Source organism: Meleagris gallopavo, chromosome 3, assembly GCF_000146605.3.
Source record: "Meleagris gallopavo isolate NT-WF06-2002-E0010 breed Aviagen turkey brand Nicholas breeding stock chromosome 3, Turkey_5.1, whole genome shotgun sequence".
NCBI classification, from domain to species: domain Eukaryota; kingdom Metazoa; phylum Chordata; class Aves; order Galliformes; family Phasianidae; genus Meleagris; species Meleagris gallopavo.
Window position 1 is genome coordinate 85,067,663 of NC_015013.2, and position 5,418 is coordinate 85,073,080.

At 39.8% G+C, this 5,418-nt stretch overlaps 1 long non-coding RNA gene across 3 annotated transcripts in view; it reads left to right on the forward strand.

Annotated features, from left to right (window-relative positions):
* Positions 1-4,404, forward strand: part of LOC116216491 — an 8,672-nt gene extending 4,268 nt beyond the window's left edge. Inside the window, exons 4-5 of one of the 3 annotated variants that reach the window (XR_004159341.1) lie at positions 426-518; positions 1,871-4,404. This is a non-coding gene — a long non-coding RNA (uncharacterized LOC116216491). The other 2 variants (XR_004159339.1, XR_004159340.1) reach the window with 2 other exon arrangements.
* Positions 4,405-5,418: the final 1,014 nt, after the last annotated feature.

Sequence of the window (5,418 nt, forward strand, 5' to 3'; positions counted from 1 at the left end):
AAAAAAGAGAAGCTTTTGAAATATGAAAGTAACAAGGAGAAAATCATTGTGATTTTTCCAGCCACAGCACAGTGGAATGAGATTCTGAAGTTCATTAGATTTTGACAGATTTTGCTATCGGGGAAAGAAAAAATAAAGGGAGGAGTAAAGCAAATAAAAGGCCTGGAAGTGAGATACATTATTTCTCCAGTGAATAAATGTATTGTTAGTGTTCCAAAACAAAATAAAGTGATGAATTCACAAACTTCGAACAGGGAAGGCTGTCAGCACAGTCTGGCAACCAGGACTCTTCCATGTGTGCCTGAATTGCTGCAGAGCTGAATTTACTGTTCATTATTGAAAACCAGCAGGTCAGATAATAATTGGCGTTGCTTCCTTCTCTTGTCATTTGTGTCGTGCGTTGTGTGTGTTAAATGTTACCATAGAGTCAATGAGTGGCAACTTGAACGACTTCACCCGCTTTGGCACATTCTTCATGAGGAACAAGAAAAATGACTGCAGAAAACTGGAACCTCAAGGTATTGCTTTCCTTTTCATGCTTAGAGCACTTGATTGGTTACTTTGTTCCTTAAATTAGACATGAGGAAAATAATGATTTATGAGGTAGAATGTCTGCTGGTGTTAATTAAGTAGCATCAGCTGGTGCAACAGTGCTATATCAGTTTGCATCAATAGGTGTTTTACAGAAATTTCCTTTGGCCTTGAACAGCATCCTAATTTCCTTTGCACACCTTCCCTGCGTGTTAATGTAATAGATATTTTTACTTTTTATGTTTGGACTGTTTGTTAATGAGATATATGACAGGCAGTGCATGTGTTTATTGAAGTGACACTGATTTAAACAAAACAGTAATTACTGTAGCAGATTACTGATGGTAATATTTGTCTGGTCCTATTTTGAAACATGTAAGTGCTGTCTCTTACTGTGTGCTCTTGCACAGAAAAAGAGGAGATAAAAAGAACTCAGAGTTTTCATGGAAAGCATCATTGAATGGCCAGACTATTTAGCTCACTGAATGGCATCCACCAACTTCAGAAAGGCACTCACAGCTAGATATGCTAGGCATTACATGAACAAATAGAGCGTTTTCTGTCCTCAGAGAATGCAAACATTATGCAGTACGGTCAAATGGGCAGAGTACTGGTCCACAAGTCAAAGAATGGCATTTTTCTTGCTCACTGTACAAATTGATTTGCCTCTCTGTGCCCCCTTTTTATAATTTGTAGAGTTGTAGTAGTGGTGCTGACCCTTGTTGGAAAATATTTTGTGAGAAACTGATGAAAAGAATATCCTAACAAAGCCCACTTTATTTTCTCTAGTAGAACCTTCCTAGAATGCTTTAAATTTTATCATCAAGCTTGTAGTAGTTGAATCTATTCCATCCCAGTGATTCACCCTCTGGAAATGAGGTTCCAGCACACAGCACTTAGCACTTTTGACCACTTGTGCTATTGTTTCCTTCAAAGCTAACACAGAAAGTATCTGTTTTATATTGTTCCAGCATCATAAATAAACTGCCTGATGATTAATTTTCCAACTTTATCTGCCACATCCTCCTCCAGAATATGTGATCTCCTACTTAAAACTTTTTACAGAAATGCAGTGAATACACACAAAGAATGCTCTTTGTTTCTCTGAATAACTGAAGAATCACCAATGCAAAGCATGTGTAGTTCCAGTGAATTTTAGAATCCAAACACATTAAAAACTGGTATGCAGCATGGTTCAACAGAGGCATTGGCACCTGCAATGTACTGATGTGGATCCCTGAAATCATCCCCTCAGGTGAACTCATTATGTTCTAAATGTCAACATTTTATATAGAGTCCTAAACTTTGGGTTTTATTTATTTATTTATTTTTACTTCAGCAATGACCATGAAGTATCCCAAAGGAAGCACTGGTTTCATGGGTATATCTGCTTGGAAAGAAAAGTGGTGGTTAACCACTCAAATCTATCTTTCCGAGGACTAATATTTGCCTTCTCCAAAGAGCCAACCTGACATACCTGTATGTGCCATCATCGCTCTAAGAAAAGACATACGAAAGGAGTCTGAGATGGACTTAATGAGAAAGGTTCCTTTCCCTGTTTGCACTGATGACCTCTCCAACACCTCTGTTTGCTTTTGTTGTCAAGATAATGACAGATCATACTCAGGCAAAGACAGTCCTGGTGCATCATGTGGAAAACTCATGGAAAGAGTTTACAATAACATGAACTACCTAAGCATTGGAAAGATCAGCTACTTCCAAAAGATGTGAATATATGTCTGCTTCGTATGGGATACCAACCAAGTTTTTCTTCCTAAAGAGATACATTTTAACCAGAGAGGAAATAGGAGGCATAAACTAAAATAACATATTTAAAGTGCCCAGCTGATGCTATTCTGAGACCAAGTCTCCCTGTGAGGCTGTAGCCACAGAGCCCTGCAGGCTCACAGGCTTTTTTACAGCACTGCTTTACTGGGATAACGTCAAGGCTTTCAGGCCTCACAGGTTTATGTCATGCAGTCTGTGGATATTTTGCTTGACAGTGAAGCAGGCTGGAAGCAGCCTTGGCTGCAGTGCATCCAGAGATGATTGCATTATCTGTTCTGGGCCACCCTGTATTGGATAATAACATTTGGTTAATCATAAACATTATTCAGTGGGAAATGTAGATGTTAATAAACCAGTACTGTGAAAGAAACTCACAATGACTATAAAATACAAAATATATGTCACTCCTTATGATTTACCACCATTAAGTTATACTGTATGTTTATCATGTCGCTGGCTGAAGGCATCCTTAAATTGCTTGTGGCCTTTTTCAGTCCTACAGGCTAAACCCATTTTTCTAGGATCTAGCTTATGAGTAATTCTGTGTTGCTTTATTTTTTGGTAGACTTTTTGTTGTTTCTCTATTTTGGATAAAGAGACTGTCTGCATAGAGAAACATACAGTGTAATTCATGCAAGTCAGAAAGTACTTCCCTTATAATAAACAAGGACTTGCATAACCCCATCATCAAACATCTCTCACAGTTCCATAAACAGATAAAATGAAAAATATTTTTTCTGGGGAGTCGAAGCTGCGTTGCCACAAAGAATAAACACCTCCTTGCAATATCTTTTGTAACAATGTGCTTTTGGAGAGCACGTTGTTACAAGCACAAGCCATCTGTAACATGAGATGCACGCAGGTGTTTGTGCCTCTGGGAACCTCAGAACTGCCGCAATACAAACTTGCTTACTTCAGCATTTCTTTATTTAATGGCAGGTAAAAGGTGGCAGTTAATTTTGCCTGGATTTTTCTTCAAAGTCTGTTACAGAACCAGCCTCTAAAGAACAGGATTTGCTTCATAGCTTATCCAAGAACACTGTATTTCTCTGTTCTAAAACTTGTGGCAGTAAGCACTATATCTATATATATATGTATGTATGCATGTGTACGTTACACATATATGTAATACCTGCCTATATATTGGTGTATTTATACAACTGTGTATGTATATTTCCCTATTCAAGGAAAAATTCCTTCATGCTGGTTCACCTAACCTGAGTGATAATGCTTTACAACATGGCTATTTTATATTTGAGATGAATTACCGTGCAGACACTGGCACTCAAAGCAAAAACAACAACAGCAACAAAACCCCCTACAAATCTCATGAGGAAATGATATGAAATAAAACAAGCTCCTTTCACAAAGAGCTATCTACCCTCTAGGTGAAGTAAGGTCAGCACACATTTTGGTGAATGAAGCCTTTTATTTTTGTTCTGAATGGACGTTTTGTCTCCAATCCCACAAGAGGGCAGCAAAGGAAAATGGTTGCCAAACACAAGACAAAAACATTCAAGGACGTTTAAGCATTTAAGTTTCCTGCTGTGCTTAATAAGACACTGAAAATACCATTGTGTGGGAACTAAGAGAGCTTGCTGAAAACCACCTGATGAGAGAAAGAGATATATATATTTCTAATGCTCCCCAAGCTTCCCAATCCGTTGAGAGCTTAATTAAGTTACTTGCTATTACCTTCAGATACACTCCCCAGTCATGTGATGCTGGCACAGCAGCTCAGCAACGTCTCCTGGGCTTCAGCATCCTCATCTGTAGTGCTAATTGTTCGGTTCTTGCCAAATTTAAGTGCTTTCTCTCAAATCCCTTCCTCTCTTTCTAAGGCATTCTTTGCCTCATGAAACACTGACGCTAATGGCAAGGTTTGCGCTTCAAGTGCTCTGATGACAACACAATCGCCCCATTTTTGGTTGTTTTATCCCCAGATAATACCTGAGTAATAAAGGGATCCTGATATAAAAAGAGATTTTGTCAACAGACAGCCTTACCAGGAGCTTTTCAAGCAGGAGCTAGGGCATTTTAGCTGCTTTGAGTTGCTGAGGGAATGTCTGTGTGCCACAGTGTCTGTGCTGAATGCAAATGGAGATTTAGTCAAAGAAGAGGTACTGTGCTGCATCCTGTGCTTTCATTTGTGCATTCTGCAGCCAGCAGGGCATCTGCATGTTAATTACCTTTAGAACATACAGGAGACCTTTTCTTGTATTGAATGTTTCAGCCTCTAAATGAATGAGGGACTGAAGGCAGAGACAAAAAATCTTGCATAGGAAAGTGGAGGCATTTTTCCAAGGATTGTATTAGAGCTTGGATTTGAACCCAGATCCCACTCATGTGGTAGCTTTGGGGTGGCAGTGTTTTCTGCTACCACTGCCATATCTTACCAACAGAAAAATGTGCTCTGGGTGACACAAGGACACAAATAACAGGGACTACGATGAGGTGGCTTCATTTATTTAAAACTGGACCACATTCCATGCCAGGTACTTCCAGTGAGTGTAATAGGATAAAGTGTGAAGTGCAGAAACAAGTGTAACCTATACTATTGCTGTTTAGCTGAGGTAGAGGATAAACTATTGTTTCAAGGGATATCCATAAGGAATTGGGCTTATGTGCAGGAGACAGGTGTCCCCATCTCTGGACACTTAAGGTCAGGGTGGATGGGGCTCTGAACGACCTGATTTAGCTGTAAGTGTCCCTGTTCAGTGCAAAGGAGTTGGACTAGATGATGTTTAAAGATCCCTTCCAATGCAAATGATTCTATGATCCATCCATCATGTGCCTGATTGCCAGAAAACAAATCTGAGAATTCTCCCTTTCCCTTTCCCTTCCCTTCCCCTCTCCCTCTCTCTCTCCTTCTCTCTCTTCCTCTCCCTTTCCCTCTCCCTCTCCCTTTCCCCTTCATTTTCCCTTCCCCTCTCCCTCTCTCTCCTTCTCCCTGTCCTTCTCCCTCTTCCTCTCCCTTTCACTTTCCCTCTCCCTCTCCTTCTCTCTTTATTCTTTCTGGTTGCAAATCAACTTATTGTTAATTTCCTAGTGAAAAACTCGGCTTAGCTTCACCACAGAAGTGACAACTATACTGGGTTT